Source organism: Equus asinus, chromosome 20, assembly GCF_041296235.1.
Source record: "Equus asinus isolate D_3611 breed Donkey chromosome 20, EquAss-T2T_v2, whole genome shotgun sequence".
Lineage (NCBI taxonomy): Eukaryota > Metazoa > Chordata > Mammalia > Perissodactyla > Equidae > Equus > Equus asinus.
The window spans coordinates 89,691,408-89,705,901 of NC_091809.1; the positions used below are offsets into that span (position 1 = coordinate 89,691,408).

At 38.5% G+C, this 14,494-nt stretch overlaps 1 pseudogene; it reads right to left on the minus strand.

Moving 5' to 3' along the window:
* Positions 1-8,631: 8,631 nt before the first annotated feature.
* Positions 8,632-9,556, minus strand: LOC106828986 (olfactory receptor 56A4-like; annotated as a pseudogene).
* Between the last annotated feature and the right edge of the window lie 4,938 nt (positions 9,557-14,494).

The window sequence follows — 14,494 nt, forward strand, 5'->3', positions numbered from 1 at the left end:
GACTGGCAGGTGGGCCTGGAAGACTGAAGGGAAAGAGACATGAATTTAGGGTTTGACTATTTCCTTAATAATGTTCTAATTGATCTATCTGTCTCCATTCTAGGCCACCAAGATTCACCACAATTCAGTCTACATAAAATCTTTCTAAAATTGGAAGTGGACCAAATAACTCCTTGTTAAAACAATTTCCTCAGCATGTATAACTTTATGAGTAAAAAGGAATTCATTTCACATAACTATGTTCCAACTTCCTTCATGTGAGTGTGTTCCAACTCCATACACATAGACCCAGCCACCTATAGAACATGCTTTGATTCGTCTCACCTATGTATTTTTACATGTGTCATGTTCTTCTAGAATCAACTCTCTTGCTCTCAAATGACTAACTTCTGTTTGTCCCATTCTGTCTGTATTAAGAATTACACCTCTTAGAAATGTAAGGAAAAAACTGTAGCTTTTTTCTTGTTACTCTTTTTACATACATGGTTAGATGCCTCTCTTTTCCATAGATTCTCTATGATCCTTAAATATCCTAAGCATGCTGCTCTTAAAGCATCAATAAAACTTTCCTATACTCATTGATGTTTCCTATTTGTCTTCCAAAATTTCTACGCTCCATCTTCCAACAATGGAATCTTATCTTTTTATGATAGCACAGAAAAAATACCATGTACCTGTTGACATAATAGGCCCTCAATAAAACCAGTTCAGATATGTGAGACTGACAGATTGTTGAAAGCATCACGATGCCTTGACTAACATAATATAGCGTCTCCATAGCTTGCTCTACTATAAACCACCGGTACTCCTGCTTAACACTCAGTAAAAAGTTGAACAGGGGCTGGCCCGGAGGTGCAGCAGTTAAGTGCACACGTTCCGCTTTGGCGGCCCGGGATTCGCTGGTTTGGATCCCGGCTGCGGACATGGCACCACTTGGCACACCATGCTGTGGTAAGCGTCCCACGTATAAAGTGGAGGAGGATGGGCACAGATGTTAGCTCACGGCCAGTCTTCCTCAGAAAAAAGAGGAGGATTGGCAGCAGTTAGCTCAGGGCTAATGTTCCTCAAAAAAAATAAAATAAAAATAAATTTAAAAGTTGAAGAAAGGAGAATGGAAAAAAAAAAAAAACAATCTGGTGCTGAAGAAGAGAAAAACAACCTAGTGGGAGAACAATAAATAGAAAAGATACCTGTGCAATATCTTATTTACATGTGTATTTGGTAACTGACTGCTTTAAAAAAACAAAACAAAACTGCATTTCCCAGGAAAAGGAGAAAAAATAAGGAAATGAGCCTTCTAAGAGAGGGAAAGAATTGAAGGAATACTTAAACATGCCCCAGGATATGCTACCCAGCCTGGAGCTTAAATTCTCTTTGAGTATCTTCTTAACTCTCCAGAACCCTGCTGGTGAAGACGTTGCCAGGTTCTGCTGAATTATCCTCTGAAGGAAAGGAAAAATCATGTCTTGTAGATGGATTTGGGGGCCTGTTGTTGGAGCTCCCTGGACACAAAAATATCTCCCAATAAAGGTTTGGAACTGTTTTGGCTTTTGGTTTCTGTTTTTTTACAAATACGTAGAGTGGGCTTCTCATCAGGATTTTCTTTTATCTAGAACACTGGTTCTCAAATGTTAGTGTGCAGGGGCCGGCCCAGTTGCATGGTGGTTAGGTTCACATGCTCTGCTTCATGGGTTCGGATCCTGAATGCAGACCTACACACGGATCATCAAGCCATGTTGTGGCAGTGTCTGACATGCAAAATAGAGGAAGATTGGTACAGATGTTAGCTCAGGGCCAATCTTCCTCACCAAAAAAAAAAAAAAAAAGTGAGTGTGCATCAGAATCACCTGGAGAACTTGTTGAAACACAGACAACTGAGCCCAATCTCCAGAACTTCCAATTCTGTAGGTCTGGGGAGAAGCCCAAGAATTCACCTTTTTAACAAATTCCTAGGTAATGCTGATGCTGTTTTTCCAGGAACAGTACTATGAGAATGACAGAGCTCCACTCAGTTGTGATCACTGACCTAACCACTGATTTAGACTATCCCTAATCAAGATTGCTGCCTCAATTCGGACAGCCCTCACTGTAGCTCTGCTCAGCTTCAGACATCAAAATGACTGCTTCTCCCATTTTCTTCAGTTATTTAAGCACAATTCTGACCAGTCTCTGGCCTCCCACTTTGAAAAGCATCCTTCACCATGGACCCTTTGGGAATTGTGTAGGCTCCTTTCTCATGGTTTTCTCTCTCTGCCTGGATCTATAGTTCTTAGTCATCTTTCCTAGAAAGACTAAAGCTCATTAAGGTCAAGGATAAGGTAGTCTTCATTTTTCTTTGTGACAGGTGGTACAAATCCAGATACTTACAATATGTCTCTAATAATCAAGGAAGGAGTATTCTCCAGTCAGCCTTCCTGCATAGACAGACCTGAGCAGACCTTCCATGAGCTTAGCTGACGCACATTCTAATGTGCTCACACTCTTCTGACATCAGTGATCTTCAGGGTCTTCACATACTAGCACCTGAGGGTACAATAACACTCTCTGAAATAAACAAAGAACTCAGTTTTAGTCAGGGACCAAATTCAAAGAGTCACTTATGCTTGGCTTTCCAATGTACTGTTTCCAAAATTAATTTCGGGGAAAGTCTGCTCCAAACAGCAGTTTTGACCATCCAGCTGCTTTCAGGCAATGAGTGACTCCCCAAATTCTCACTGGACTTCTGCTTGTGGCTTTGGCCCCGGACATCTTTATGAAGATGCTCTGTCTATAATGGTCATTCTCCTGTGGCTAGAATATGAAGAGTCAGGAATCCTATTCCCATGGGCTCCTGTTTCCCTACAGATACATACACAGTTCCCATGTAAAAAGAGATTTCTGCATTTAAACTCATATGAAGTGAAAGAGTCACGATCATCTTATAGTTTCTCTTGAGATGTCTGACAATTGTATAAACTGAGATATATTATTTGTAGTAGAAAGGAATATCACTCAGAAACGTAGAAGATGTATCTAAGAGACCCTTTGAGAAGACAAATGCCATTAGATTTACGAAATGACTTCATCTTACATATTAGCTGTATTCTTGAAAAATTGTTTTTAACATAAGTACTTTATGATAATTTATTTATCATTAATTTTTGTTAAGTTTTAGAAATATCTTTACACAAGTTAAATATGACACTTAAAGGAAAACAATTACATGGAATCCTGAACATTCATTATATACGTTTAATTGACTGTAGTAAGTCAAGGGTACACATTTTTATTTCAAAGATTATCACCGAAATAATAGCGAAAAGATTGTATAAAAATTTGATTAATCCAAAATAAGACAAGAAAGTGAGAAGAAGGAATATAAGATATGTGAGTTACAAATAAGACGACGGCAGCTATAAAGCAATCAGTAATTGCGTGTATGTAAATAGACCAAGTATTCCAAGTAAAAAACTAAGACTACCAGATTGAATATATTCATGTTTCTTATAAAAGATACATTTTAAATATCAGAACCCAGAATAGTTGAAAAGGAAATAATAGGAAAAAATATACCATAAAAAACCTAGAATGTCAGACCAGAGAATGTCAGGTAGCTATATTAAATTGATTAATCCCTAGATTCAATGCAACCCTAGTCAAAATCCCAGCAGTTTCTTTCCTTTGGAAATTGACTGTAAAACTTCATATTGGTATTGAATAGGGAAAGAATAGAAAAGGCAGTCTTCAAGATGAACAACATTGAAGGACTTACATTTTGCCAGATTTCAAAATACGCATAACATTACAAAGAATGTACTTTGTACATTCTTAATTCTTACTTAAGAATTAACACAATGTGCTATTGGCACAAGGATAGACAATCTAACTAATTAAACACAATATAGAGTCCAGAAACATATCCAGACATATATGGCCACTTGATTGATGATAAAAGCAAATCAACAATGCAGGTCCCTAGGGGGAAATGGTCATTTTAATAAATGTTGCTGGATCAGTTGGATCCCCACATAGAAGTAAAAAGACCCTTCGCTCCTACCTCCAACTATATACAAAGATCAATCCAGATGAATTTTCCTTCTAATTGTTGAAAGTGAAAGTTAGTGCCTGGAAGAGAGTCTGGAGGGCATTTAATTTGGGGGTATGAGGAATATCCATGAGGGAGATAAAGGTGAGCAGCTACTTCATGGGCTCCTGAAACACAAAATTATCTCCAAGGGACAAAATTACAAGTGAAGATGTGGGTATAGATTGCACAATGAGGGAAGGGATTTCCTGAGGGAGGGGCAGAATTGACTAGTTGGCCATAAAAGAACACTTGGTGAAATGTTGAAGAGCCCAAATGAACTCAAACTGGTGCTTTATTTCTTTTTGGGTGATTCCTTGACTATCCATCAGTCTGAGTTGCTAACTCAGCCATGTTTTCCCCCAAAGCTTAGGCCAAGTGTTACCTCTTATGGAGGGCTGTTTCTGCCCACAGTTTCATTATCACCACAGCTGTGAAGGAGGAGTAGAGTCTTAAATTATCTCATTAGGAAAGTAAGTTCTTCTCTCTTTTCTCAAATGTCTGCTTGTCGGTATTGATTTCAGACTAATCCTAATCTTAATCCTGCCTCAGATAGCCCAGCTCTAGACACAACTCTACTCAGGTTTAGACATTAAGTTGGCTACTGTTCTCATTACACAGCCTCTCTCAGTCCCTGTTCCCAAAAAGTTGGACACACTCTTCCTCCAATCTATGCTTAGAGTTGTATAGTTATCCCTTCCACAATTTTATCTTTCTATCTGGAGTTGTAGTTCCTAGTGTAACTTGGTAATATCAAAGCTTATGAGGGAAAATGACACAGTCTTATACATTTTTGAACCCTCATCATTTGGTACAGGAAAAAGAAAAGCCTGATACCTATATCTATAAGTAAAAGTTAAATAATAATCTTCTTCTCCAAGGCTCTCCATTCAGCCTCCCTTGTAGATGTAGACCAGGGCTGCAGTTTACATGTTTTGGGCTAACCTACAGACATTCCAACAAAATTACATCCTTCTGATCTCTGTCTCTTTGGGTCCTGAAAGACCAATATCTAGGGGATGCGGTCGCATTCTCTTATATATGCAAGGAATGAAAACCCTAACAAAAAGTGTTACCCTAACACAAAAAGTGTTACTTTTGCTAAGCTTTTAAATAAATTTTTCAAGGTACCTATGTAAAGTTTCCCCCAAGCTAATATCGTATTTAGTTAGTAGTCTGCAGCCAGTATGTGACTCTTCAACTTCTCATCACCTTATATTCATGGCTGGGATCCAGAAAATTGCTAAAATCATAATGTTCCCTCTCCTGTAGGTCAAAAGATACAACGATGCTTTAGGTTTCCTGTCCTTACGGTCACCACTCCCTGAAGTTTTACATTCTTGCACAAACATACCCACCTGCTTAAACTTACACAGATACCTACACAAACTTACACTCTTCCAAAGGTGAAGGAGAGATATATGCATTTAAATACAAAGAGGAAGAGACAATAGAGGCTTATAGCACTTTTCCCAGAGCATTTTAAAATTCTATGCTTTGAAACGTTTGTTTGTAATAGAAATAGATATTTAGGATGATATTCCATTATGACATATACTTCTCTCACTTTTCATTTTACTATGTACTCATTCCACGTATTATTTCATTCTCTCATTTTACTGCATTCTACATTTTATTAATCTATCGCACAAGCATTTGGTAAACATCTTTTATGTTTGTTTTTCTGCTGATTGAGTAGAAAATACAACAATGAGTGAACAAATATTAACCTAATAGAGCTTATAAGATAAAGGAGAAAGCACATTAGAGGGAAGTGGAAACTATTTGAAAGGAGAGTGAGCAATACCTCTTTCAGAGCTACCAAGCTCGCATGGTATTAAAAACGGAATATTGTTAAAATTAGTGAAGCTTATACTGGAATTCTAATTCACCAGATATTTTTTCTACATAGGCCCAAGGAAAAAATTACAGACAATTAAAGGGAACTTTTTAAAACTCCCAAACAGAAACAGAGATTTTCTCTCCCAAGTGCTAGAGGTATTCCTCTTCAATAGAATAATTAAAGCAAATCTTGGATGCCTATTTATCAAATATTCTTTAGCAGGGATTCCAAGAGGAATCTAGCTTTGATGAGTTTAAAATCTCCATAGATATAAAAGTCTAGGTATCCAGAAATAATAAAAGTAGTGGCCCATATGTACAATCTACCAAGTACTTTTGTGTTCTCAAGAGGTGAATTGGAGAGAATTTGAAACTTTCTAATTTCAAAAAAATGAAATAGCAATAGTAACATGACAAATTGTAGAGATATGTTTATTGAATTTATGAGCACATGTCCCTCATTAGCTGACTTGAGATCCCTTTTTTTTCTGTTCTCTGTTCATAGACAGCCTATAATCATTCATTACGTAGAGCAGTGCTGTTATTCTGAATCCATTCCAACCAACTGCCAACATCTGAAATGAGGCAGCAGGACTAAGATTTTAATAGATGACGTAGAACAAGGAACAAATGAGAGTGCCACAGCATAACACGATGAGCTTCAAATAGGAAAGGATTCTATAAAAGAGTGATGCACAATAATCAAGAAATTGCACTGGGGACTGAGAATGACATACAGGGCAGGACAGGGCATCTCTGAAATGAGTGGTATGTAAAATAACGAAGAGCATCTTCTTCTGAAGACATTAGAGAAAGCAGTGTGCATAGGAAAATAATAAAAATGAGTTCTCATTTATAAATTGCTAGCATGTTTTAGGCTCTGGCTGAAAAACTTTCCATAAACTAGGTCATCCAACAATCAGAAATATCACAAAACAAGAAGGCAATTGTCACTCTTCTGAAATGAAAAAACTAGATATGAGGCTTTCGAGATAAGGAGTCTTAGGTTCTATGATACATAAAATCACGTTGAACTGTGAGTTATGTAAGGCTTTGTGTAAGGCGCTTTGGAGAATATATTATATTAACAACTTGATTTGTCCCCTAAGAAGTTTTCAGAGGAAATTAGAAACAATATGTGAATGTATGAATTATTCACTTTTATTCAACAAAAGCAAGTGCAGTGAGTAAAGAATTGTATTGGCAGCTCTGTATAAAATTGAGAAGATGAATAAAACTCTTGACCAAACTCAGAGGAATTTATAATCTAGTATCAGAGGGAGATATACACATGGCTTAAAATAGATTAATTCTATGAGATGAATAAAGGAAGGCACTGTGGGGTAGGTGAAGTTTAAATTAAGACTTGTGGGATGCGCATAGTTTGTTAAATGAAGACGCTGGTGTTAGTTTTTCTATGTGGAAGAAGATAATTGGCCATAGACTTAAAGAAAAAATATCAGATGACATAATCTGAAAATAATGAGCTAGGAGAAACTGGAATGATGAGTAAATGGGAAAGTGAGAAATTTTGTACTTTGGTTAGGACCAGTCTTTGAAGTTGTGAAACAAAGAAGAAAGAGTAGATCAAAGCTACTACTTTGAAAGGCAATACTATAGAAATGAGAAATTATTTTATAAGTCCCCAAGAATGGCTAGCTTCATCATAGATCAGCTATACTAAGCAACATCCTCAAATGACATAAAATATTCGAAGCTCTCAGTTAGTATCCAAAAAGTCACCTTGTTACCAATGTAAATTAATCCCAGGAAATATTGGCTAAGACTTGAGTCCCCATCACTTTCAGGAACGAAATTGCAAAGAGTTAAATACACTTATCCTTGTTTGACTAACCCACTAATTCTGATGCCTGGATCCTCTGGGAAGGTATGCTGGCACCAGCACAGGATATGAGGACTGACACAACAAGGCTGAAAGTAGGATGAGAAAGTCAATTTAACTGTATATCTAAGATAAGCAGGAGAGAGTGGGGATGCAGATAGTGTCTGAAATCTGACAGAAAAGTCGTGTAGCATAGGATGAAGTCAGAAGTTGGTAAAGCACATCTGAAAAAGGGCACACATTTTCACTTAAAACAAAGCGCACATGCAAATGAATCATTTTAAATGTTTTTTAAATTCATTAGAAAAAAGGAAAGAATTACAGGAAAATCATACTCCAGAGAAGTGGCATTAGATAAAGATATTAACAAGATCTGAGGGCTAGAGGAGGCTGTAGAAGACACACGTCATTCACCCAACAGTGAGAATCAAAGTTCTGGAGCCAACTTCGATACCTCCACAAAAGACCCATTCATGGCACAAAACCAGTTTTAACTGTGTCAGGTAGAATCAAGAGATCTAATAAATATCTAAGTATTAACAATTGAGAGGCATTGGAAATCATTGGCATAGCATGTATTCTTTATTTGAACAACTATATCACTCTAATAAAGCTCCTGTAATTATGGTTTGACAAGTCTCTCTCACATAGATGAGGCCAAGAGAAACTTCTAGGTAACTCCAGGATTCAAAAAACTAGAGTTCCATTCAGTGCAATAGAAAACAGGAGCCAAGATATAGATAGCCCCATAATCAATTGAAATATTGGAGAAAGCAAAATCCAAACTTATCTTGCCATAACTATTTAAATTTACTATGCATGTGAAAATTATTCTCCATTACTAATTTCTGTTGCCAAGATTGGCTCTCACAAATTTTACCTCTTACAACCTTCTCAGAAGTTTCTAGATTCTCTGCTTTATCTCCTTGGTTCTCACACCATAAACAATGGGGTTCAGACTGGGGGGATGAGGTGGTGCAAGATATTGAGCAGGATGGGGACATCTGGCGGAATTCTCTTCCTGACCAGGTTAGTGATGACCAGAACCAGAGGACTGTGCTGAAGAAGAGGATGAGGATGAAGTGGGAACCACACATGCTCAGAATCTTGGCCACAACACCCTGAGCCTTGATCCTTAGCACAGCTTTCAGGATAAAGGAGTAGGAGAGATCAATAAGGATGAGGTCAGAGCCCAGTAGGGTCCAAACTGGTAGAGCTGACTGAAGGTGATGTCATCACAGGAGAGTTTGGACACAGGTTAGTGGAGATGCAGTTCTTGATAATATTTCTTTCACAGTATCTGAGTCGGGAAGAAAGCATTAGTATAGGCATAGTAAGAAGGCCATTGTGGGCCACGACAAAGATGGCAGCTCGAGCTACAAATTGGTCAGTGACAATGGAAGGATATCATAGTAGGTGACAGAGGGCCACATAGAGGTCATAGGCCAAGACCATGAATGTACAGGATTCCATGGTCAGGAAACTATTCATGTTGAACGTCTACAAGTAGATAGAGAAACTAATGGATTTGTTGTCAAACTAGAAGATGTCCAAGACCTTAGGAATAACAGTAAGGCAGAGTACAGTGTCCAGCAGAGAAAGGAGGCTGAGCAGGTAATACATGGACTCATGCAGAGAGGTCTCCAGCCAGATGGTGATCAGGAGGGCGGCATTAAATCCAATGGCCAAGAGGAAGAGAGACTGAGGGGCAAGGACAGCCAGTGCTGCCAATTCTGGTAGTTAGGGAAGTAGATCTGGAGGAGGAATTCAGAGACTGGAGCAGTAGAGTAGTTTCTGGGTGATGCCATGTCAAGTATCCTGACCACAACTGACACCAGAAAACCTTGGAGGGTAAGACAAGAATAAGTCCATTCAGACAATATGAATACACATGAGGAAGTAGCTTATTTTCTAAAGAACTATTGGAAAATAATAAAATTTAAGTGTCTGGTACTATTTTATGTACTTTATAAATGTAAACTCATCCATTTTGTTAATAATCCTATAAGTAGAATGATAGTAAGATGACTATTTGCCTGGGATAATTCTCGTTTATGTCCCTTTTACTCTTAATAGTTTCCACATTCAGTTGATCAGTTACATGATCATCCTCCTTACAAGAAAATACCATTGTTATCCCAATTTTACAGATGAGGAAACAAAGGCAAAGATAAGTAAAGTCATTTTTATTAAAATCACAGTGGTGAAGCCATAATCTGAAACTATCAAGTCTGAATCCAAGCTGAAGCTCTCAGCCGCTACCTGTTCTGCTTCTATAAACAAAAACACTTATGCAGGCCCTGCTGCTGGTGCAGGTAAGCCATAGGCCCCACACAAATGCCTGCACCCATCTTTTCTCCAAGAGACAACGTCACAGGCAAAGGAGAAATTGGGCCTAAGGGCATGTCTTGGGCAAGCAGTTAAGATGAGAACAAGAAATTTCAGGCATCAGTAATTTTGGTCTAACAGTATTATTCCAAGAGCGAGGGATAGCAGCAACTGTTGTCTTCATCTGACTTCACGTGGACTCTCCATCAGTCACAAACTCAAACTAAGTAAGCTCCCATGGGTTCCTAGCCCAGTACACCACAGCCAGTTATGAACAAATGTAAGACACTTATGAGATACTTTTTTATGGTTGCCATGCTAAGGCTGATCTCAGAACATTGGCTGATATGCCACAGTGACACTTGTTTTTTTAATGCTCTTGAAGAAGTCCAACCTTAGCCAGTTTTTACCAACAGTGGCAACTAAGTCCTTAAAGAGCAGAAACCTGTTCCTCAAAGGTAAGAAGTAAGTGAATTTGAAAGCAGATTTGGAAGTTGGAAGAAACAAATTTGCCCTTCTATTTTGCCTAATACATTATCACTTTCCATATAATCTGTTGCAACACTTCCAATAGAAATACAACGCAAGCCACATAGATAATTTTAAATTTCTAGTAATCACCTGAAAATTAAAAAGAAATATGTGAAATTAATTTTAGTAATGTTATTTTACTCAATATATCCAAAATACTATCATTTTAATGTGTAATCAATGTAAAAAACCAGCAAAGACCTATTTTACAATTTTTTTTTGTACAGTCTTCAAATCAAGTGTGTATTTTACACTTAAAATCCATCTCAATTCTGACTAGCCGCATTACAAATGCTCAACAGCCACATGTGGCTACTGGCTGCTGTATTGCACAGCACAGGTCTAGAGTTTTGGAAAACTAAACATCCTCTTTTTTATTTTTCTTCGTGTATGAGTTTACGCTTGGTGTTGGCAATCTGGCACCTTTGGCTCTTAGGTTGTATATGGGAACTCCTTTCATTTGATTCTGTTTCTGGATCAGCTCAAAATTACAGTTTTTGCTTTCTTTTTCTCCATCAAGCTTCCTTTAAATATTTCTTAGTGAAGTAATCTTTCAAACTTCAGGATGGGAATACCTCATTAAGGACAGAGATAATCAATCCATACCAAGCTCTCAACTTAGAGGTAGCACAGACACCTCCACCAGAGACTAGGACTTTCCAGCCACCCTAACCTCCTTGACTCAGACTAGACATTGCTCTTCCCCTCACTCCTACCTTAGACCAGTGAAGTTATTTATTCTTTTTAGAATCAATGTCACCATTCAACAGGAATGCCAAAATGTCCAGATATCTCCAAATGTGGTCATAGAAACACAATTCTTTCACATAAGATATATTTGGAGACTAGAACTAGGTTTTGTTAACAAAGAGTGGCAAGAGAGTTGAAGTTCAAAAGGTAGCATGTGAATTAGAAAACAACTATAGCTTCAGATATAAATCCAGATAAAAAACTGCTTATCCTGTTAGTCAGACCATACAAACTTACTTGTGGCCAGATTCCAGTTACCTTAAAGAAATAAATCTATTTCTATAAACTCATCTGCTTTGTTTCCAGGTGGTTACAGTGTTCTTTTTCCTATATCAATGAATCCAAAATAAAGAATTGAACCCCCCCCCCCCCAGTATGGAGTCTTCTAGGAGGCATGGTGGCTTGAGCAATGGAAAAGTTTTCTGTCCAAGCTCGAGAAAGAGGAAGGAGAACTGAAACAAGGCAGGATGAGACAGGAAGGCCAGCTGGGAGTAATCAAGGCAGCTGGGATTACTGTTCCTATCTCACTGGTGCTTCTTGGGCAATCTTCTCTAGTGGGGGCTCAGTTGCAGTTGAGAATATAAACTCCTGGTCTCCAGTTTCCACAGGCAATAATAAGATATAGATTTAATTCAAGAACACTCACCCTGAAAACCTCCATTTTCTAAATGGGTAGAACACAGCTTACACTAGAAAACCTTTGCTCCCATATGAAAGAAGTGATGTACCAGATTTGGGGAAATTAGTAGGCTCTGAACCTGCAGTACCAGACCTGCTGTAGTCCTACCAGAAGAACTTCTTCTCCCTTCTTCTCTTGACTATCCGGATCCCCACATGCCTCATCATTCCCATCTTCATCATTTTCTTGGCTCCAAAACAGACCTACCAGCCTGATGAGACAGGACTGCACTCTTGCTATTTACAGCTGTTTACTGAACCATCTGATCTAGTCTCCCAGAGGTTCCAGAGGTTATTTTCATGGCCCTAAGCTCCACTCTGTCCCTTACCTCCCCACAGCCCACAGGAGATAAGACCATTTTAGGCATCTGAACCTAGAGCATAAGGCCCATTCCTGGGGGTTAAGGGTTAGGGTGATGGGGGAAAGGAAAGGAGAGCGCATGAGCAGAGGAAATACAAAAGATGAAATTCAATATAGCAATAGTGGTGAACAGGGAGAAAGTTGAGGTAAACTGGAAAGACTTAGGGGGAAGGTCTACATAAAGAGCACATATGTTTGAAAAACAAGTGTTTCTAGACTTAGGACAGAGAGAAATTTATTTCAGACATTAAGTGTACTCTTGGGAAAATTATGTTTAAATGAGGATTTAATATTACCCTTAAACTGGGATCGTTTCATTATAGCCAGTGTACGAAAAGCTGGGCCATGAAGCATAATATGCTATGGACATATTATTTTTCTTTATCACCCACAATGCAGTGGCTTAATTGGAAATAGGAATGGACATGTGAAACATTTGTTGTTAATGATAGGGCATGGTAAGAGCGTGAAAATCTGACTCACTCACTCATTGAGTATAGGCTTCATCCGAATATGTGCAGTGGTAAACAGAAATGCCTTAGAAAGCTTCTGGGTGCCAGAAATAGGAGTGAGGGAGTTGGAGAAGATGCTGTCTTTCTACCTCAGAAAGTCTGAGTTCCGGGATTGGGATTGCAATTGTGTTTCAGGTGATGGGGTATAGCTGAGCAAGATACTACCTCTGTTGCTTTGAATGTGTCTCTAAAGGGAACTTTGGATTGGATATCAACCTCATTTCATCTGGCCAAGCTAGTACTGACCATAAGTAATGCCTAAGGATAAAAATAATTCTGATATACTCTATTCTTCTAATGCTACCACCTTTTCATAAACAAAAGCAGAAATTCCAGGGAGGCTCCTTCTACTGCCTGGGTTATGTATTGTCAGTGTGCCAGAACCAAAGGCTTTCACTCAGGAAGAGGCAAAATTAGGAAGAATAACAAATCAAAGAAAGAAGAAATTGTGATAGACAGGAGAGAAGTAAACAAAAGTGAAGACACCAATGAATGATACCATAGCTCTTGTCTACTGAGAACACTTCAGAAGCAGAAGCAGAAGCAGAGAATAACAGCTTAGCAGCTTTTCTCACATGAAGTGCCAAGTCATAGCTGGTCCTGAGAGAAGCTGCAGGAGCTGTCCTATCCTAAGAAGGAAAATTGAACTATTGTAGGGACTCCATGAGATCTGAAGAAAGTATGTGATCAGCGTTGTGGGCTCTATTTATTTCCTACGTTGTTTTGCATGTAAACTGAGAGGTACATTCCTTTCTACTGCCCTGGGCAGCAGTTGCAAAGCAGTCTAGCATCTGCATGCTATGTGACCATAAATCAATAAGATAATTTACTAAGACAGCTGGTTGGGTGTGGTGAAAGCAGATTTTTATTTCATAATTGGTGTGTCAGACCCTGTCTTGCTCCCTTGACTACACCAGATAAGAATGTGGAGAGAATTTTGGTGGAAAGTGACAATAGAAGCCAGATAACCTGAAAGGATGTGAGTACTGGGGTGATGTCATAGCCACATATCACCGGTGGCTGTCTTTTGGAGTTCCAGAAGATATGCTTCATAGGAAGCCTCATGGCATACCCAGACTGAAATGGATATGAATAGACTATGCCTAATCGACAGTTTTATTAGACATCCAATAGTTTGGGGTTCCAAAGTGTTAACTCTCACATAAATCAAAAAGATTTCTCAAGAAAATAAACCAGTAATAAAAATGACTGCAGGGATGGAGGAGGGCTAAAACGGAATGGATATCTTCTATGCCAAGGTAAATGGAGTGTGAGATGATGATCTGCCTTCTATTCGGAGGGCACAGGGGAAGCAGTGTGCTTAGAATAATAATTATAATAGCAACTCATTTAATGCCTATGTAATTTAATGTGTATACATTCGATGTCCTGAACAAAATTTTCATACTTAGTTTATTCACTCTTCAAAACAACAAGAAATAAGGAGAGGTTGGACAGATAGAAAATCTTAAAAGAGAGTAGGAGGAGCGGCAGAGCCAGAAGATGGCAAGTCTGCCACAGGTGCCAAAGAAGACAGTCAGGGATGTTCAGGGTAAAGCACTGGACTTCAAGAGCCAAAGACTTGG